We start from the raw sequence: 19,478 nt of genomic DNA on the forward strand, positions 1-19,478 counted from the left end.
ACGTATTTCAGAAATCACCTGCCGATTCGTACAGTTTTGTCGTTTTCAAAGTCTTCTTGGCAAACTTGGTTAGCACATTCTCCCTCAAACCGAGTTAATTACTGCATTTTCGTACCATTACAGTAGTTTAAAAGGCATAAGGAAGCATCTTTGTCACAACAGAAAGGCAGTTTGAAAATTGGGCTGGCAGGGGGTAGCGACATAATACGAAAACGAAAAAAAAAAAAAAGGAAGTAGCCAACAGCACCCAGGTTTCCCAGGTGGTCACCCATCCAAGTACTAACTGGGCCCAATGATGCTTAACTTCGGTGATCGGACGAGAACCGGTGTATCCATCATGGTATGGCCGTTGGCGCGCATCTAATGTAGGAGCACGGCAGAATTCGGCGTTCGGCTTTTTTCCCAACACACAAAATGTTAGTTTTCCGCCGCATTTGACGAAAGCACTTCCTTCCGCAACAGCCAGTTCCTCGAGGACGCGTGCGGGGGGCGCGCCCCACCCGCCGCGTGTGTGAGACGCACTGCTGCTCGTTGCACCTCCTGTCATTCGCTGGGCGCGTGCAGCCTTCGGCACTAGCGGAGGACGCATCTTGTCCCTGGTGTCCAGCGGAGGGCCTGTGCGGGTGGTGCAGTGTCGTGCTGGAGGGCGCCAGGTAGCGATGTGGGCTTCCTCGCCTCGCCTCGCCTCGCCTCACACCAGGTGTCTGCGTAGTTTGCAGTGCATTCACACCATTCCTGTCCCTGTCCGCGTCCCGACTTGTCCCGACTTTGCCTCGACTGCGCTCGCTGCCGCTCGGGGTCGTGGGTCCATATGACAGCGCAAGCACGACAAACGTCTGCGGGACGAGACGAGACGACTAAGGAATAAAGTCATGATTACAAACCAAATTTGGGAACTCTACACTCCTACACAACAATAGGCGGTGACGTATTTCAGAAATCACCTGCCGATTCGTACAGTTTTGTCGTTTTCAAAGTCTTCTTGGCAAACTTGGTTAGCACATTCTCCCTCAAACCGAGTTAATTACTGCATTTTCGTACCATTACAGTAGTTTAAAAGGCATAAGGAAGCATCTTTGTCACAACAGAAAGGCAGTTTGAAAATTGGGCTGGCAGGGGTAGCGACATAATACGAAAACGAAAAAGAAAAAAAAGGAAGGTAGCCAACAGCACCCAGGTTTCCCAGGTGGTCACCCATCCAAGTACTAACTGGGCCCAATGATGCTTAACTTCGGTGATCGGACGAGAACCGGTGTATCCATCATGGTATGGCCGTTGGCGCGCATCTAATGTAGGAGCACGGCAGAATTCGCGTTCGGCTTTTTTCCCAACACACAAAATGTTAGTTTTCCGCCGCATTTGACGAAAGCACTTCCTTCCGCAACAGCCAGTTCCTCGAGGACGCGTGCGGGGGGCGCGCCCCACCGCCGCGTGTGTGAGACGCACTGCTGCTCGTTGCACCTCCTGTCATTCGCTGGGCGCGTGCAGCCTTCGACACTAGCGGAGGACGCATCTTGTCCCTGGTGTCCAGCGGAGGGCCTGTGCGGGGTGGTGCAGTGTCGTGCTGGAGGGCGCCACTGGTAGCGATGTGGGCTTCCTCGCCTCGCCTCGCCTCGCCTCACACCAGGTGTCTGCGTAGTTTGCAGTGCATTCACACCATTCCTGTCCCTGTCCGCGTCCCGACTTGTCCCGACTTTGCTCGACTGCCGCTCGCTGCCGCTCGGGTCGTGGTCCATATGACAGCGCAAGCACGACAAACGTCTGCGGGACGAGACGAGACGACTAAGGAATAAAGTCATGATTACAAACCAAATTTGGAACTCTACACTCCTACACAACAATAGGCGGTGACGTATTTCAGAAATCACCTGCCGATTCGTACAGTTTTGTCGTTTTCAAAGTCTTCTTGGCAAACTTGGTTAGCACATTCTCCTCAAACCGGAGTTAATTACTGCATTTTCGTACCATTACAGTAGTTTAAAAGGCATAAGGAAGCATCTTTGTCACAACAGAAAGGCAGTTTGAAAATTGGCTGGCAGGGGTAGCGACATAATACGGAAAACGAAAAAGAAAAAAAAGGAAGGTAGCCCAACAGCACCCAGGTTTCCCAGGTGGTCACCCATCAAGTACTAACTGGGCCCAATGATGCTTAACTTCGGTGATCGGACGAGAACCGGTGTATCCATCATGGTATGGCCGTTGGCGCGCATCTAATGTAGGAGCACGGCAGAATTCGCGTTCGGCTTTTTTCCCAACACACAAAATGTTAGTTTTCCGCCGCATTTGACGAAAGCACTTCCTTCCGCAACAGCCAGTTCCTCGAGGACGCGTGCGGGGGGCGCGCCCCACCGCCGCGTGTGTGAGACGCACTGCTGCTCGTTGCACCTCTGTCATTCGCTGGGCGCGTGCAGCCTTCGACACTAGCGGAGGACGCATCTTGTCCCTGGTGTCCAGCGGAGGGCCTGTGCGGGGTGGTGCAGTGTCGTGCTGGAGGGCGCCACTGGTAGCGATGTGGGCTTCCTCGCCTCGCCTCGCCTCGCCTCACACCAGGTGTCTGCGTAGTTTGCAGTGCATTCACACCATTCCTGTCCCTGTCCGCGTCCCGACTTGTCCCGACTTTGTGCTCGACTGCCGCTCGCTGCCGCTCGGGTCGTGGTCCATATGACAGCGCAAGCACGACAAACGTCTGCGGGACGAGACGAGACGACTAAGGGAATAAAGTCATGATTACAAACCAAATTTGGAACTCTACACTCCTACACAACAATAGGCGGTGACGTATTTCAGAAATCACCTGCCGATTCGTACAGTTTTGTCGTTTTCAAAGTCTTCTTGGCAACTTGGTTAGCACATTCTCCCTCAAACCGAGTTAATTACTGCATTTTCGTACCATTACAGTAGTTTAAAAGGCATAAGGAAGCATCTTTGTCACAACAGAAAGGCAGTTTGAAAATTGGGCTGGCAGGGGTAGCGACATAATACGAAAACGAAAAAAAAAAAAAAGGAAGGTAGCCAACAGCACCCAGGTTTCCCAGGTGGTCACCCATCCAAGTACTAACTGGGCCCAATGATGCTTAACTTCGGTGATCGGACGAGAACCGGTGTATCCATCATGGTATGGCCGTTGGCGCGCATCTAATGTAGGAGCACGGCAGAATTCGCGTTCGGCTTTTTTCCCAACACACAAAATGTTAGTTTTCCGCCGCATTTGACGAAAGCACTTCCTTCCGCAACAGCCAGTTCCTCGAGGACGCGTGCGGGGGGCGCGCCCCACCGCCGCGTGTGTGAGACGCACTGCTGCTCGGTTGCACCTCCTGTCATTCGCTGGGCGCGTGCAGCCTTCGGCACTAGCGGAGGACGCATCTTGTCCCTGGTGTCCAGCGGAGGGCCTGTGCGGGGTGGTGCAGTGTCGTGCTGGAGGGCGCCACTGGTAGCGATGTGGGCTTCCTCGCCTCGCCTCGCCTCGCCTCACACCAGGTGTCTGCGTAGTTTGCAGTGCATTCACACCATTCCTGTCCCTGTCCGCGTCCCGACTTGTCCCGACTTTGCTCGACTGCCGCTCGCTGCCGCTCGGGTCGTGGTCCATATGACAGCGCAAGCACGACAAACGTCTGCGGGACGAGACGAGACGACTAAGGAATAAAGTCATGATTACAAACCAAATTTGGAACTCTACACTCCTACACAACAATAGGCGGTGACGTATTTCAGAATCACCTGCCGATTCGTACAGTTTTGTCGTTTTCAAAGTCTTCTTGGCAAACTTGGTTAGCACATTCTCCCTCAAACCGAGTTAATTACTGCATTTTCGTACCATTACAGTAGTTTAAAAGGCATAAGGAAGCATCTTTGTCACAACAGAAAGGCAGTTTGAAAATTGGGCTGGCAGGGGTAGCGACATAATACGAAAACGAAAAAAAAAAAAAAGGAAGGTAGCCAACAGCACCCAGGTTTCCCAGGTGGTCACCCATCCAAGTACTAACTGGGCCAATGATGCTTAACTTCGGTGATCGGACGAGAACCGGTGTATCCATCATGGTATGGCCGTTGGCGCGCATCTAATGTAGGAGCACGGCAGAATTCGCGTTCGGCTTTTTTCCCAACACACAAAATGTTAGTTTTCCGCCGCATTTGACGAAAGCACTTCCTTCCGCAACAGCCAGTTCCTCGAGGACGCGTGCGGGGGGCGCGCCCCACCGCCGCGTGTGTGAGACGCACTGCTGCTCGTTGCACCTCCTGTCATTCGCTGGGCGCGTGCAGCCTTCGGCACTAGCGGAGGACGCATCTTGTCCTGGTGTCCAGCGGAGGGCCTGTGCGGGGTGGTGCAGTGTCGTGCTGGAGGGCGCCACTGGTAGCGATGTGGGCTTCCTCGCCTCGCCTCGCCTCGCCTCACACCAGGTGTCTGCGTAGTTTGCAGTGCATTCACACCATTCCTGTCCCTGTCCGCGTCCCGACTTGTCCCGACTTTGCTCGACTGCCGCTCGCTGCCGCTCGGGTCGTGGTCCATATGACAGCGCAAGCACGACAAACGTCTGCGGGACGAGACGAGACGACTAAGGAATAAAGTCATGATTACAAACCAAATTTGGAACTCTACACTCCTACACAACAATAGGCGGTGACGTATTTCAGAAATCACCTGCCGATTCGTACAGTTTTGTCGTTTTCAAAGTCTTCTTGGCAAACTTGGTTAGCACATTCTCCCTCAAACCGAGTTAATTACTGCATTTTCGTACCATTACAGTAGGTTTAAAAGGCATAAGGAAGCATCTTTGTCACAACAGAAAGGCAGTTTGAAAATTGGGCTGGCAGGGGTAGCGACATAATACGAAAACGAAAAAGAAAAAAAAGGAAGGTAGCCAACAGCACCCAGGTTTCCCAGGTGGTCACCCATCCAAGTACTAACTGGGCCCAATGATGCTTAACTTCGGTGATCGGACGAGAACCGGTGTATCCATCATGGTATGGCCGTTGGCGCGCATCTAATGTAGGAGCACGGCAGAATTCGCGTTCGGCTTTTTTCCCAACACACAAAATGTTAGTTTTCCGCCGCATTTGACGAAAGCACTTCCTTCCGCAACAGCCAGTTCCTCGAGGACGCGTGCGGGGGGCGCGCCCCACCGCCGCGTGTGTGAGGACGCACTGCTGCTCGTTGCACCTCCTGTCATTCGCTGGGCGCGTGCAGCCTTCGACACTAGCGGAGGACGCATCTTGTCCCTGGTGTCCAGCGGAGGGCCTGTGCGGGGTGGTGCAGTGTCGTGCTGGAGGGCGCCACTGGTAGCGATGTGGGCTTCCTCGCCTCGCCTCGCCTCGCCTCACACCAGGTGTCTGCGTAGTTTGCAGTGCATTCACACCATTCCTGTCCCTGTCCGCGTCCCGACTTGTCCCGACTTTGCTCGACTGCCGCTCGCTGCCGCTCGGGTCGTGGTCCATATGACAGCGCAAGCACGACAAACGTCTGCGGGACGAGACGAGACGACTAAGGAATAAAGTCATGATTACAAACCAAATTTGGAACTCTACACTCCTACACAACAATAGGCGGTGACGTATTTCAGAAATCACCTGCCGATTCGTACAGTTTTGTCGTTTTCAAAGTCTTCTTGGCAACTTGGTTAGCACATTCTCCCTCAAACCGAGTTAATTACTGCATTTTCGTACCATTACAGTAGTTTAAAAGGCATAAGGAAGCATCTTTGTCACAACAGAAAGGCAGTTTGAAAATTGGGCTGCAGGGGTAGCGACATAATACGAAAACGAAAAAAGAAAAAAAAGGAAGGTAGCCAACAGCACCCAGGTTTCCCAGGTGGTCACCCATCCAAGTACTAACTGGGCCCAATGATGCTTAACTTCGGTGATCGGACGAGAACCGGTGTATCCATCATGGTATGGCCGTTGGCGCGCATCTAATGTAGGAGCACGGCAGAATTCGCGTTCGCTTTTTTCCCAACACACAAAATGTTAGTTTTCCGCCGCATTTGACGAAAGCACTTCCTTCCGCAACAGCCAGTTCCTCGAGGACGCGTGCGGGGGGCGCGCCCCACCGCCGCGTGTGTGAGACGCACTGCTGCTCGTTGCACCTCCTGTCATTCGCTGGGCGCGTGCAGCCTTCGACACTAGCGGAGGACGCATCTTGTCCCTGGTGTCCAGCGGAGGGCCTGTGCGGGGTGGTGCAGTGTCGTGCTGGAGGGCGCCACTGGTAGCGATGTGGGCTTCCTCGCCTCGCCTCGCCTCGCCTCACACCAGGTGTCTGCGTAGTTTGCAGTGCATTCACACCATTCCTGTCCCTGTCCGCGTCCCGACTTGTCCCGACTTTGCTCGACTGCCGCTCGCTGCCGCTCGGGTCGTGGTCCATATGACAGCGCAAGCACGACAAACGTCTGCGGGACGAGACGAGACGACTAAGGAATAAAGTCATGATTACAAACCAAATTTGGAACTCTACACTCCTACACAACAATAGGCGGTGACGTATTTCAGAATCACCTGCCGATTCGTACAGTTTTGTCGTTTTCAAAGTCTTCTTGGCAAACTTGGTTAGCACATTCTCCGTCAAACCGAGTTAATTACTGCATTTTCGTACCATTACAGTAGTTTAAAAGGCATAAGGAAGCATCTTTGTCACAACAGAAAGGCAGTTTGAAAATTGGGCTGGCAGGGGTAGCGACATAATACGAAAACGAAAAAAAAAAAAAGGAAGGTAGCCAACAGCACCCAGGTTTCCAGGTGGTCACCCATCCAAGTACTAACTGGGCCCAATGATGCTTAACTTCGGTGATCGGACGAGAACGGTGTATCCATCATGGTATGGCCGTTGGCGCGCATCTAATGTAGGAGCACGGCAGAATTCGCGTTCGGCTTTTTTCCCAACACAAAATGTTAGTTTTCCGCCGCATTTGACGAAAGCACTTCCTTCCGCAACAGCCAGTTCCTCGAGGACGCGTGCGGGGGGCGCGCCCCACCGCCGCGTGTGTGAGACGCACTGCTGCTCGTTGCACCTCCTGTCATTCGCTGGGCGCGTGCAGCCTTCGACACTAGCGGAGGACGCATCTTGTCCCTGGTGTCCAGCGGAGGGCCTGTGCGGGGTGGTGCAGTGTCGTGCTGGAGGGCGCCACTGGTAGCGATGTGGGCTTCCTCGCCTCGCCTCGCCTCGCCTCACACCAGGTGTCTGCGTAGTTTGCAGTGCATTCACACCATTCCTGTCCCTGTCCGCGTCCCGACTTGTCCCGACTTTGCTCGACTGCCGCTCGCTGCCGCTCGGGTCGTGGTCCATATGACAGCGCAAGCACGACAAACGTCTGCGGGACGAGACGAGACGACTAAGGAATAAAGTCATGATTACAAACCAAATTTGGAACTCTACACTCCTACACAACAATAGGCGGTGACGTATTTCAGAAATCACCTGCCGATTCGTACAGTTTTGTCGTTTTCAAAGTCTTCTTGGCAAACTTGGTTAGCACATTCTCCCTCAAACCGAGTTAATTACTGCATTTTCGTACCATTACAGTAGTTTAAAAGGCATAAGGAAGCATCTTTGTCACAACAGAAAGGCAGTTTGAAAATTGGGCTGGCAGGGGTAGCGACATAATACGAAAACGAAAAAAAAAAAAAAGGAAGGTAGCCAACAGCACCCAGGTTTCCCAGGTGGTCACCCATCCAAGTACTAACTGGGCCCAATGATGCTTAACTTCGGTGATCGGACGAGAACCGGTGTATCCATCATGGTATGGCCGTTGGCGCGCATCTAATGTAGGAGCACGGCAGAATTCGCGTTCGGCTTTTTTCCCAACACACAAAATGTTAGTTTTCCGCCGCATTTGACGAAAGCACTTCCTTCCGCAACAGCCAGTTCCTCGAGGACGCGTGCGGGGGGCGCGCCCCACCGCCGCGTGTGTGAGACGCACTGCTGCTCGTTGCACCTCCTGTCATTCGCTGGGCGCGTGCAGCCTTCGACACTAGCGGAGGACGCATCTTGTCCCTGGTGTCCAGCGGAGGGCCTGTGCGGGGTGGTGCAGTGTCGTGCTGGAGGGCGCCACTGGTAGCGATGTGGGCTTCCTCGCCTCGCCTCGCCTCGCCTCACACCAGGTGTCTGCGTAGTTTGCAGTGCATTCACACCATTCCTGTCCCTGTCCGCGTCCCGACTTGTCCCGACTTTGCTCGACTGCCGCTCGCTGCCGCTCGGGTCGTGGTCCATATGACAGCGCAAGCACGACAAACGTCTGCGGGACGAGACGAGACGACTAAGGAATAAAGTCATGATTACAAACCAAATTTGGAACTCTACACTCCTACACAACAATAGGCGGTGACGTATTTCAGAAATCACCTGCCGATTCGTACAGTTTTGTCGTTTTCAAAGTCTTCTTGGCAAACTTGGTTAGCACATTCTCCCTCAAACCGAGTTAATTACTGCATTTTCGTACCATTACAGTAGTTTAAAAGGCATAAGGAAGCATCTTTGTCACAACAGAAAGGCAGTTTGAAAATTGGGCTGGCAGGGGTAGCGACATAATACGAAAACGAAAAAAAAAAAAAAAGGAAGGTAGCCAACAGCACCCAGGTTTCCCAGGTGGTCACCCATCCAAGTACTAACTGGGCCCAATGATGCTTAACTTCGGTGATCGGACGAGAACCGGTGTATCCATCATGGTATGGCCGTTGGCGCGCATCTAATGTAGGAGCACGGCAGAATTCGCGTTCGGCTTTTTTCCCAACACACAAAATGTTAGTTTTCCGCCGCATTTGACGAAAGCACTTCCTTCCGCAACAGCCAGTTCCTCGAGGACGCGTGCGGGGGGCGCGCCCCACCGCCGCGTGTGTGAGACGCACTGCTGCTCGTTGCACCTCCTGTCATTCGCTGGGCGCGTGCAGCCTTCGGCACTAGCGGAGGACGCATCTTGTCCCTGGTGTCCAGCGGAGGGCCTGTGCGGGGTGGTGCAGTGTCGTGCTGGAGGGCGCCACTGGTAGCGATGTGGGCTTCCTCGCCTCGCCTCGCCTCGCCTCACACCAGGTGTCTGCGTAGTTTGCAGTGCATTCACACCATTCCTGTCCCTGTCCGCGTCCCGACTTGTCCCGACTTTGCTCGACTGCCGCTCGCTGCCGCTCGGGTCGTGGTCCATATGACAGCGCAAGCACGACAAACGTCTGCGGGACGAGACGAGACGACTAAGGAATAAAGTCATGATTACAAACCAAATTTGGAACTCTACACTCCTACACAACAATAGGCGGTGACGTATTTCAGAAATCACCTGCCGATTCGTACAGTTTTGTCGTTTTCAAAGTCTTCTTGGCAAACTTGGTTAGCACATTCTCCCTCAAACCGAGTTAATTACTGCATTTTCGTACCATTACAGTAGTTTAAAAAGGCATAAGGAAGCATCTTTGTCACAACAGAAAGGCAGTTTGAAAATTGGGCTGGCAGGGGTAGCGACATAATACGAAAACGAAAAAAAAAAAAAAAGGAAGGTAGCCAACAGCACCCAGGTTTCCCAGGTGGTCACCCATCCAAGTACTAACTGGGCCCAATGATGCTTAACTTCGGTGATCGGACGAGAACCGGTGTATCCATCATGGTATGGCCGTTGGCGCGCATCTAATGTAGGAGCACGGCAGAATTCGCGTTCGGCTTTTTTCCCAACACACAAAATGTTAGTTTTCCGCCGCATTTGACGAAAGCACTTCCTTCCGCAACAGCCAGTTCCTCGAGGACGCGTGCGGGGGGCGCGCCCCACCGCCGCGTGTGTGAGACGCACTGCTGCTCGTTGCACCTCCTGTCATTCGCTGGGCGCGTGCAGCCTTCGGCACTAGCGGAGGACGCATCTTGTCCCTGGTGTCCAGCGGAGGGCCTGTGCGGGGTGGTGCAGTGTCGTGCTGGAGGGCGCCACTGGTAGCGATGTGGGCTTCCTCGCCTCGCCTCGCCTCGCCTCACACCAGGTGTCTGCGTAGTTTGCAGTGCATTCACACCATTCCTGTCCCTGTCCGCGTCCCGACTTGTCCCGACTTTGCTCGACTGCCGCTCGCTGCCGCTCGGGTCGTGGTCCATATGACAGCGCAAGCACGACAAACGTCTGCGGGACGAGACGAGACGACTAAGGAATAAAGTCATGATTACAAACCAAATTTGGAACTCTACACTCCTACACAACAATAGGCGGTGACGTATTTCAGAAATCACCTGCCGATTCGTACAGTTTTGTCGTTTTCAAAGTCTTCTTGGCAAACTTGGTTAGCACATTCTCCCTCAAACCGAGTTAATTACTGCATTTTCGTACCATTACAGTAGTTTAAAAGGCATAAGGAAGCATCTTTGTCACAACAGAAAGGCAGTTTGAAAATTGGGCTGGCAGGGGTAGCGACATAATACGAAAACGAAAATAAAAAAAAAGGAAGGTAGCCAACAGCACCCAGGTTTCCCAGGTGGTCACCCATCCAAGTACTAACTGGGCCCAATGATGCTTAACTTCGGTGATCGGACGAGAACCGGTGTATCCATCATGGTATGGCCGTTGGCGCGCATCTAATGTAGGAGCACGGCAGAATTCGCGTTCGGCTTTTTTCCCAACACACAAAATGTTAGTTTTCCGCCGCATTTGACGAAAGCACTTCCTTCCGCAACAGCCAGTTCCTCGAGGACGCGTGCGGGGGGCGCGCCCCACCGCCGCGTGTGTGAGACGCACTGCTGCTCGTTGCACCTCCTGTCATTCGCTGGGCGCGTGCAGCCTTCGACACTAGCGGAGGACGCATCTTGTCCCTGGTGTCCAGCGGAGGGCCTGTGCGGGGGTGGTGCAGTGTCGTGCTGGAGGGCGCCACTGGTAGCGATGTGGGCTTCCTCGCCTCGCCTCGCCTCGCCTCACACCAGGTGTCTGCGTAGTTTGCAGTGCATTCACACCATTCCTGTCCCTGTCCGCGTCCCGACTTGTCCCGACTTTGCTCGACTGCCGCTCGCTGCCGCTCGGGTCGTGGTCCATATGACAGCGCAAGCACGACAAACGTCTGCGGGACGAGACGAGACGACTAAGGAATAAAGTCATGATTACAAACCAAATTTGGAACTCTACACTCCTACACAACAATAGGCGGTGACGTATTTCAGAAATCACCTGCCGATTCGTACAGTTTTGTCGTTTTCAAAGTCTTCTTGGCAAACTTGGTTAGCACATTCTCCCTCAAACCGAGTTAATTACTGCATTTTCGTACCATTACAGTAGTTTAAAAGGCATAAGGAAGCATCTTTGTCACAACAGAAAGGCAGTTTGAAAATTGGGCTGGCAGGGGTAGCGACATAATACGAAAACGAAAAAAAAAAAAAAGGAAGGTAGCCAACAGCACCCAGGTTTCCCAGGTGGTCACCCATCCAAGTACTAACTGGGCCCAATGATGCTTAACTTCGGTGATCGGACGAGAACCGGTGTATCCATCATGGTATGGCCGTTGGCGCGCATCTAATGTAGGAGCACGGCAGAATTCGCGTTCGGCTTTTTTCCCAACACACAAAATGTTAGTTTTTCCGCCGCATTTGACGAAAGCACTTCCTTCCGCAACAGCCAGTTCCTCGAGGGACGCGTGCGGGGGGCGCGCCCCACCGCCGCGTGTGTGAGACGCACTGCTGCTCGTTGCACCTCCTGTCATTCGCTGGGCGCGTGCAGCCTTCGACACTAGCGGAGGACGCATCTTGTCCCTGGTGTCCAGCGGAGGGCCTGTGCGGGGTGGTGCAGTGTCGTGCTGGAGGGCGCCACTGGTAGCGATGTGGGCTTCCTCGCCTCGCCTCGCCTCGCCTCACACCAGGTGTCTGCGTAGTTTGCAGTGCATTCACACCATTCCTGTCCCTGTCCGCGTCCCGACTTGTCCCGACTTTGCTCGACTGCCGCTCGCTGCCGCTCGGGTCGTGGTCCATATGACAGCGCAAGCACGACAAACGTCTGCGGGACGAGACGAGACGACTAAGGAATAAAGTCATGATTACAAACCAAATTTGGAACTCTACACTCCTACACAACAATAGGCGGTGACGTATTTCAGAAATCACCTGCCGATTCGTACAGTTTTGTCGTTTTCAAAGTCTTCTTGGCAAACTTGGTTAGCACATTCTCCCTCAAACCGAGTTAATTACTGCATTTTCGTACCATTACAGTAGTTTAAAAGGCATAAGGAAGCATCTTTGTCACAACAGAAAGGCAGTTTGAAAATTGGGCTGGCAGGGGTAGCGACATAATACGAAAACGAAAAAAAAAAAAAAGGAAGGTAGCCAACAGCACCCAGGTTTCCCAGGTGGTCACCCATCCAAGTACTAACTGGGCCCAATGATGCTTAACTTCGGTGATCGGACGAGAACCGGTGTATCCATCATGGTATGCCGTTGGCGCGCATCTAATGTAGGAGCACGGCAGAATTCGCGTTCGGCTTTTTTCCCAACACACAAAATGTTAGTTTTCCGCCGCATTTGACGAAAGCACTTCCTTCCGCAACAGCCAGTTCCTCGAGGACGCGTGCGGGGGGCGCGCCCCACCGCCGCGTGTGTGAGACGCACTGCTGCTCGTTGCACCTCCTGTCATTCGCTGGGCGCGTGCAGCCTTCGACACTAGCGGAGGACGCATCTTGTCCCTGGTGTCCAGCGGAGGGCCTGTGCGGGGTGGTGCAGTGTCGTGCTGGAGGGCGCCACTGGTAGCGATGTGGGCTTCCTCGCCTCGCCTCGCCTCGCCTCACACCAGGTGTCTGCGTAGTTTGCAGTGCATTCACACCATTCCTGTCCCTGTCCGCGTCCCGACTTGTCCCGACTTTGCTCGACTGCCGCTCGCTGCCGCTCGGGTCGTGGTCCATATGACAGCGCAAGCACGACAAACGTCTGCGGGACGAGACGAGACGACTAAGGAATAAAGTCATGATTACAAACCAAATTTGGAACTCTACACTCCTACACAACAATAGGCGGTGACGTATTTCAGAAATCACCTGCCGATTCGTACAGTTTTGTCGTTTTCAAAGTCTTCTTGGCAAACTTGGTTAGCACATTCTCCCTCAAACCGAGTTAATTACTGCATTTTCGTACCATTACAGTAGTTTAAAAGGCATAAGGAAGCATCTTTGTCACAACAGAAAGGCAGTTTGAAAATTGGGCTGGCAGGGGTAGCGACATAATACGAAAACGAAAAAAAAAAAAAAGGAAGGTAGCCAACAGCACCCAGGTTTCCCAGGTGGTCACCCATCCAAGTACTAACTGGGCCCAATGATGCTTAACTTCGGTGATCGGACGAGAACCGGTGTATCCATCATGGTATGGCCGTTGGCGCGCATCTAATGTAGGAGCACGGCAGAATTCGCGTTCGGCTTTTTTCCCAACACACAAAATGTTAGTTTTCCGCCGCATTTGACGAAAGCACTTCCTTCCGCAACAGCCAGTTCCTCGAGGACGCGTGCGGGGGGCGCGCCCCACCGCCGCGTGTGTGAGACGCACTGCTGCTCGTTGCACCTCCTGTCATTCGCTGGGCGCGTGCAGCCTTCGACACTAGCGGAGGACGCATCTTGTCCCTGGTGTCCAGCGGAGGGCCTGTGCGGGGTGGTGCAGTGTCGTGCTGGAGGGCGCCACTGGTAGCGATGTGGGCTTCCTCGCCTCGCCTCGCCTCGCCTCACACCAGGTGTCTGCGTAGTTTGCAGTGCATTCACACCATTCCTGTCCCTGTCCGCGTCCCGACTTGTCCCGACTTTGCTCGACTGCCGCTCGCTGCCGCTCGGGTCGTGGTCCATATGACAGCGCAAGCACGACAAACGTCTGCGGGACGAGACGAGACGACTAAGGAATAAAGTCATGATTACAAACCAAATTTGGAACTCTACACTCCTACACAACAATAGGCGGTGACGTATTTCAGAAATCACCTGCCGATTCGTACAGTTTTGTCGTTTTCAAAGTCTTCTTGGCAAACTTGGTTAGCACATTCTCCCTCAAACCGAGTTAATTACTGCATTTTCGTACCATTACAGTAGTTTAAAAGGCATAAGGAAGCATCTTTGTCACAACAGAAAGGCAGTTTGAAAATTGGGCTGGCAGGGGTAGCGACATAATACGAAAACGAAAAAAAAAAAAAAGGAAGGTAGCCAACAGCACCCAGGTTTCCCAGGTGGTCACCCATCCAAGTACTAACTGGGCCCAATGATGCTTAACTTCGGTGATCGGACGAGAACCGGTGTATCCATCATGGTATGGCCGTTGGCGCGCATCTAATGTAGGAGCACGGCAGAATTCGCGTTCGGCTTTTTTCCCAACACACAAAATGTTAGTTTTCCGCCGCATTTGACGAAAGCACTTCCTTCCGCAACAGCCAGTTCCTCGAGGACGCGTGCGGGGGGCGCGCCCCACCGCCGCGTGTGTGAGACGCACTGCTGCTCGTTGCACCTCCTGTCATTCGCTGGGCGCGTGCAGCCTTCGACACTAGCGGAGGACGCATCTTGTCCCTGGTGTCCAGCGGAGGGCCTGTGCGGGGTGGTGCAGTGTCGTGCTGGAGGGCGCCACTGGTAGCGATGTGGGCTTCCTCGCCTCGCCTCGCCTCGCCTCACACCAGGTGTCTGCGTAGTTTGCAGTGCATTCACACCATTCCTGTCCCTGTCCGCGTCCCGACTTGTCCCGACTTTGCTCGACTGCCGCTCGCTGCCGCTCGGGTCGTGGTCCATATGACAGCGCAAGCACGACAAACGTCTGCGGGACGAGACGAGACGACTAAGGAATAAAGTCATGATTACAAACCAAATTTGGAACTCTACACTCCTACACAACAATAGGCGGTGACGTATTTCAGAAATCACCTGCCGATTCGTACAGTTTTGTCGTTTTCAAAGTCTTCTTGGCAAACTTGGTTAGCACATTCTCCCTCAAACCGAGTTAATTACTGCATTTTCGTACCATTACAGTAGTTTAAAAGGCATAAGGAAGCATCTTTGTCACAACAGAAAGGCAGTTTGAAAATTGGGCTGGCAGGGGTAGCGACATAATACGAAAACGAAAAAAAAAAAAAAGGAAGGTAGCCAACAGCACCCAGGTTTCCCAGGTGGTCACCCATCCAAGTACTAACTGGGCCCAATGATGCTTAACTTCGGTGATCGGACGAGAACCGGTGTATCCATCATGGTATGGCCGTTGGCGCGCATCTAATGTAGGAGCACGGCAGAATTCGCGTTCGGCTTTTTTCCCAACACACAAAATGTTAGTTTTCCGCCGCATTTGACGAAAGCACTTCCTTCCGCAACAGCCAGTTCCTCGAGGACGCGTGCGGGGGGCGCGCCCCACCGCCGCGTGTGTGAGACGCACTGCTGCTCGTTGCACCTCCTGTCATTCGCTGGGCGCGTGCAGCCTTCGACACTAGCGGAGGACGCATCTTGTCCCTGGTGTCCAGCGGAGGGCCTGTGCGGGGTGGTGCAGTGTCGTGCTGGAGGGCGCCACTGGTAGCGATGTGGGCTTCCTCGCCTCGCCTCGCCTCGCCTCACACCAGGTGTCTGCGTAGTTTGCAGTGCATTCACACCATTCCTGTCCCTGTCCGCGTCCCGACTTGTCCCGACTTTGCTCGACTGCCGCTCGCTGCCGCTCGGGTCGTGGTCCATATGACAGCGCAAGCACGACAAACGTCTGCGGGACGAGACGAGACGACTAAGGAATAAAGTCATGATTACAAACCAAATTTGGAACTCTACACTCCTACACAACAATAGGCGGTGACGTATTTCAGAAATCACCTGCCGATTCGTACAGTTTTGTCGTTTTCAAAGTCTTCTTGGCAAACTTGGTTAGCACATTCTCCCTCAAACCGAGTTAATTACTGCATTTTCGTACCATTACAGTAGTTTAAAAGGCATAAGGAAGCATCTTTGTCACAACAGAAAGGCAGTTTGAAAATTGGGCTGGCAGGGGTAGCGACATAATACGAAAACGAAAAAAAAAAAAAAAGGAAGGTAGCCAACAGCACCCAGGTTTCCCAGGTGGTCACCCATCCAAGTACTAACTGGGCCCAATGATGCTTAACTTCGGTGATCGGACGAGAACCGGTGTATCCATCATGGTATGGCCGTTGGCGCGCATCTAATGTAGGAGCACGGCAGAATTCGCGTTCGGCTTTTTTCCCAACACACAAAATGTTAGTTTTCCGCCGCATTTGACGAAAGCACTTCCTTCCGCAACAGCCAGTTCCTCGAGGACGCGTGCGGGGGGCGCGCCCCACCGCCGCGTGTGTGAGACGCACTGCTGCTCGTTGCACCTCCTGTCATTCGCTGGGCGCGTGCAGCCTTCGACACTAGCGGAGGACGCATCTTGTCCCTGGTGTCCAGCGGAGGGCCTGTGCGGGGTGGTGCAGTGTCGTGCTGGAGGGCGCCACTGGTAGCGATGTGGGCTTCCTCGCCTCGCCTCGCCTCGCCTCACACCAGGTGTCTGCGTAGTTTGCAGTGCATTCACACCATTCCTGTCCCTGTCCGCGTCCCGACTTGTCCCGACTTTGCTCGACTGCCGCTCGCTGCCGCTCGGGTCGTGGTCCATATGACAGCGCAAGCACGACAAACGTCTGCGGGACGAGACGAGACGACTAAGGAATAAAGTCATGATTACAAACCAAATTTGGAACTCTACACTCCTACACAACAATAGGCGGTGACGTATTTCAGAAATCACCTGCCGATTCGTACAGTTTTGTCGTTTTCAAAGTCTTCTTGGCAAACTTGGTTAGCACATTCTCCCTCAAACCGAGTTAATTACTGCATTTTCGTACCATTACAGTAGTTTAAAAGGCATAAGGAAGCATCTTTGTCACAACAGAAAGGCAGTTTGAAAATTGGGCTGGCAGGGGTAGCGACATAATACGAAAACGAAAAAAAAAAAAAAGGAAGGTAGCCAACAGCACCCAGGTTTCCCAGGTGGTCACCCATCCAAGTACTAACTGGGCCCAATGATGCTTAACTTCGGTGATCGGACGAGAACCGGTGTATCCATCATGGTATGGCCGTTGGCGCGCATCTAATGTAGGAGCACGGCAGAATTCGCGTTCGGCTTTTTTCCCAACACACAAAATGTTAGTTTTCCGCCGCATTTGACGAAAGCACTTCCTTCCGCAACAGCCAGTTCCTCGAGGACGCGTGCGGGGGGCGCGCCCCACCGCCGCGTGTGTGAGACGCACTGCTGCTCGTTGCACCTCCTGTCATTCGCTGGGCGCGTGCAGCCTTCGACACTAGCGGAGGACGCATCTTGTCCCTGGTGTCCAGCGGAGGGCCTGTGCGGGGTGGTGCAGTGTCGTGCTGGAGGGCGCCACTGGTAGCGATGTGGGCTTCCTCGCCTCGCCTCGCCTCGCCTCACACCAGGTGTCTGCGTAGTTTGCAGTGCATTCACACCATTCCTGTCCCTGTCCGCGTCCCGACTTGTCCCGACTTTGCTCGACTGCCGCTCGCTGCCGCTCGGGTCGTGGTCCATATGACAGCGCAAGCACGACAAACGTCTGCGGGACGAGACGAGACGACTAAGGAATAAAGTCATGATTACAAACCAAATTTGGAACTCTACACTCCTACACAACAATAGGCGGTGACGTATTTCAGAAATCACCTGCCGATTCGTACAGTTTTGTCGTTTTCAAAGTCTTCTTGGCAAACTTGGTTAGCACATTCTCCCTCAAACCGAGTTAATTACTGCATTTTCGTACCATTACAGTAGTTTAAAAGGCATAAGGAAGCATCTTTGTCACAACAGAAAGGCAGTTTGAAAATTGGGCTGGCAGGGGTAGCGACATAATACGAAAACGAAAAAAAAAAAAAAGGAAGGTAGCCAACAGCACCCAGGTTTCCCAGGTGGTCACCCATCCAAGTACTAACTGGGCCCAATGATGCTTAACTTCGGTGATCGGACGAGAACCGGTGTATCCATCATGGTATGGCCGTTGGCGCGCATCTAATGTAGGAGCACGGCAGAATTCGCGTTCGGCTTTTTTCCCAACACACAAAATGTTAGTTTTCCGCCGCATTTGACGAAAGCACTTCCTTCCGCAACAGCCAGTTCCTCGAGGACGCGTGCGGGGGGCGCGCCCCACCGCCGCGTGTGTGAGACGCACTGCTGCTCGTTGCACCTCCTGTCATTCGCTGGGCGCGTGCAGCCTTCGACACTAGCGGAGGACGCATCTTGTCCCTGGTGTCCAGCGGAGGGCCTGTGCGGGGTGGTGCAGTGTCGTGCTGGAGGGCGCCACTGGTAGCGATGTGGGCTTCCTCGCCTCGCCTCGCCTCGCCTCACACCAGGTGTCTGCGTAGTTTGCAGTGCATTCACACCATTCCTGTCCCTGTCCGCGTCCCGACTTGTCCCGACTTTGCTCGACTGCCGCTCGCTGCCGCTCGGGTCGTGGTCCATATGACAGCGCAAGCACGACAAACGTCTGCGGGACGAGACGAGACGACTAAGGAATAAAGTCATGATTACAAACCAAATTTGAACTCTACACTCCTACACAACAATAGGCGGTGACGTATTTCAGAAATCACCTGCCGATTCGTACAGTTTTGTCGTTTTCAAAGTCTTCTTGGCAAACTTGGTTAGCACATTCTCCCTCAAACCGAGTTAATTACTGCATTTTCGTACCATTACAGTAGTTTAAAAGGCATAAGGAAGCATCTTTGTCACAACAGAAAGGCAGTTTGAAAATTGGGCTGGCAGGGGTAGCGACATAATACGAAAACGAAAAAAAAAAAAAAGGAAGGTAGCCAACAGCACCCAGGTTTCCCAGGTGGTCACCCATCCAAGTACTAACTGGGCCCAATGATGCTTAACTTCGGTGATCGGACGAGAACCGGTGTATCCATCATGGTATGGCCGTTGGCGCGCATCTAATGTAGGAGCACGGCAGAATTCGCGTTCGGCTTTTTTCCCAACACACAAAATGTTAGTTTTCCGCCGCATTTGACGAAAGCACTTCCTTCCGCAACAGCCAGTTCCTCGAGGACGCGTGCGGGGGGCGCGCCCCACCGCCGCGTGTGTGAGACGCACTGCTGCTCGTTGCACCTCCTGTCATTCGCTGGGCGCGTGCAGCCTTCGACACTAGCGGAGGACGCATCTTGTCCCTGGTGTCCAGCGGAGGGCCTGTGCGGGGTGGTGCAGTGTCGTGCTGGAGGGCGCCACTGGTAGCGATGTGGGCTTCCTCGCCTCGCCTCGCCTCGCCTCACACCAGGTGTCTGCGTAGTTTGCAGTGCATTCACACCATTCCTGTCCCTGTCCGCGTCCCGACTTGTCCCGACTTTGCTCGACTGCCGCTCGCTGCCGCTCGGGTCGTGGTCCATATGACAGCGCAAGCACGACAAACGTCTGCGGGACGAGACGAGACGACTAAGGAATAAAGTCATGATTACAAACCAAATTTGGAACTCTACACTCCTACACAACAATAGGCGGTGACGTATTTCAGAAATCACCTGCCGATTCGTACAGTTTTGTCGTTTTCAAAGTCTTCTTGGCAAACTTGGTTAGC

General features: G+C 53.5%; 21 non-coding genes across 21 annotated transcripts; all 21 read right to left on the reverse strand.

Annotated features, from left to right (window-relative positions):
* Positions 1–235: 235 nt before the first annotated feature.
* On the reverse strand, positions 236–354 carry LOC126440236 (5S ribosomal RNA). Its single transcript, XR_007581414.1, has one exon. It is a non-coding gene; the product is annotated as a 5S ribosomal RNA (ribosomal RNA).
* An 807-nt stretch (positions 355–1,161) lies between these two features.
* On the reverse strand, positions 1,162–1,280 carry LOC126440237 (5S ribosomal RNA). The gene has a single exon (XR_007581415.1). It is a non-coding gene; the product is annotated as a 5S ribosomal RNA (ribosomal RNA).
* An 806-nt stretch (positions 1,281–2,086) lies between these two features.
* On the reverse strand, positions 2,087–2,204 carry LOC126440264 (5S ribosomal RNA). The gene has a single exon (XR_007581440.1). It is a non-coding gene; the product is annotated as a 5S ribosomal RNA (ribosomal RNA).
* Positions 2,205–3,010: 806 nt separating this feature from the next.
* Positions 3,011–3,129, reverse strand: LOC126440238 (5S ribosomal RNA). The gene has a single exon (XR_007581416.1). It is a non-coding gene; the product is annotated as a 5S ribosomal RNA (ribosomal RNA).
* An 805-nt stretch (positions 3,130–3,934) lies between these two features.
* LOC126440258 (5S ribosomal RNA) lies at positions 3,935–4,052 on the reverse strand. Its single transcript, XR_007581434.1, has one exon. It is a non-coding gene; the product is annotated as a 5S ribosomal RNA (ribosomal RNA).
* An 805-nt stretch (positions 4,053–4,857) lies between these two features.
* Positions 4,858–4,976, reverse strand: LOC126440240 (5S ribosomal RNA). The gene has a single exon (XR_007581418.1). It is a non-coding gene; the product is annotated as a 5S ribosomal RNA (ribosomal RNA).
* An 805-nt stretch (positions 4,977–5,781) lies between these two features.
* On the reverse strand, positions 5,782–5,900 carry LOC126440241 (5S ribosomal RNA). The gene has a single exon (XR_007581419.1). It is a non-coding gene; the product is annotated as a 5S ribosomal RNA (ribosomal RNA).
* Positions 5,901–6,702: 802 nt separating this feature from the next.
* Positions 6,703–6,819, reverse strand: LOC126440267 (5S ribosomal RNA). Its single transcript, XR_007581443.1, has one exon. It is a non-coding gene; the product is annotated as a 5S ribosomal RNA (ribosomal RNA).
* An 803-nt stretch (positions 6,820–7,622) lies between these two features.
* LOC126440242 (5S ribosomal RNA) lies at positions 7,623–7,741 on the reverse strand. The gene has a single exon (XR_007581420.1). It is a non-coding gene; the product is annotated as a 5S ribosomal RNA (ribosomal RNA).
* Positions 7,742–8,547: 806 nt separating this feature from the next.
* On the reverse strand, positions 8,548–8,666 carry LOC126440243 (5S ribosomal RNA). The gene has a single exon (XR_007581421.1). It is a non-coding gene; the product is annotated as a 5S ribosomal RNA (ribosomal RNA).
* Positions 8,667–9,473: 807 nt separating this feature from the next.
* LOC126440244 (5S ribosomal RNA) lies at positions 9,474–9,592 on the reverse strand. The gene has a single exon (XR_007581422.1). It is a non-coding gene; the product is annotated as a 5S ribosomal RNA (ribosomal RNA).
* Positions 9,593–10,397: 805 nt separating this feature from the next.
* On the reverse strand, positions 10,398–10,516 carry LOC126440245 (5S ribosomal RNA). The gene has a single exon (XR_007581423.1). It is a non-coding gene; the product is annotated as a 5S ribosomal RNA (ribosomal RNA).
* An 806-nt stretch (positions 10,517–11,322) lies between these two features.
* On the reverse strand, positions 11,323–11,441 carry LOC126440247 (5S ribosomal RNA). Its single transcript, XR_007581424.1, has one exon. It is a non-coding gene; the product is annotated as a 5S ribosomal RNA (ribosomal RNA).
* Positions 11,442–12,248: 807 nt separating this feature from the next.
* On the reverse strand, positions 12,249–12,366 carry LOC126440261 (5S ribosomal RNA). Its single transcript, XR_007581437.1, has one exon. It is a non-coding gene; the product is annotated as a 5S ribosomal RNA (ribosomal RNA).
* An 805-nt stretch (positions 12,367–13,171) lies between these two features.
* LOC126440248 (5S ribosomal RNA) lies at positions 13,172–13,290 on the reverse strand. Its single transcript, XR_007581425.1, has one exon. It is a non-coding gene; the product is annotated as a 5S ribosomal RNA (ribosomal RNA).
* Positions 13,291–14,095: 805 nt separating this feature from the next.
* On the reverse strand, positions 14,096–14,214 carry LOC126440249 (5S ribosomal RNA). The gene has a single exon (XR_007581426.1). It is a non-coding gene; the product is annotated as a 5S ribosomal RNA (ribosomal RNA).
* An 805-nt stretch (positions 14,215–15,019) lies between these two features.
* Positions 15,020–15,138, reverse strand: LOC126440250 (5S ribosomal RNA). Its single transcript, XR_007581427.1, has one exon. It is a non-coding gene; the product is annotated as a 5S ribosomal RNA (ribosomal RNA).
* Positions 15,139–15,944: 806 nt separating this feature from the next.
* LOC126440252 (5S ribosomal RNA) lies at positions 15,945–16,063 on the reverse strand. The gene has a single exon (XR_007581429.1). It is a non-coding gene; the product is annotated as a 5S ribosomal RNA (ribosomal RNA).
* An 805-nt stretch (positions 16,064–16,868) lies between these two features.
* On the reverse strand, positions 16,869–16,987 carry LOC126440253 (5S ribosomal RNA). The gene has a single exon (XR_007581430.1). It is a non-coding gene; the product is annotated as a 5S ribosomal RNA (ribosomal RNA).
* Positions 16,988–17,792: 805 nt separating this feature from the next.
* On the reverse strand, positions 17,793–17,911 carry LOC126440254 (5S ribosomal RNA). The gene has a single exon (XR_007581431.1). It is a non-coding gene; the product is annotated as a 5S ribosomal RNA (ribosomal RNA).
* An 804-nt stretch (positions 17,912–18,715) lies between these two features.
* On the reverse strand, positions 18,716–18,834 carry LOC126440255 (5S ribosomal RNA). Its single transcript, XR_007581432.1, has one exon. It is a non-coding gene; the product is annotated as a 5S ribosomal RNA (ribosomal RNA).
* Between the last annotated feature and the right edge of the window lie 644 nt (positions 18,835–19,478).

This window comes from Schistocerca serialis, unplaced genomic scaffold (assembly GCF_023864345.2).
Source record: "Schistocerca serialis cubense isolate TAMUIC-IGC-003099 unplaced genomic scaffold, iqSchSeri2.2 HiC_scaffold_1357, whole genome shotgun sequence".
In the NCBI taxonomy this organism is placed as follows: domain Eukaryota; kingdom Metazoa; phylum Arthropoda; class Insecta; order Orthoptera; family Acrididae; genus Schistocerca; species Schistocerca serialis.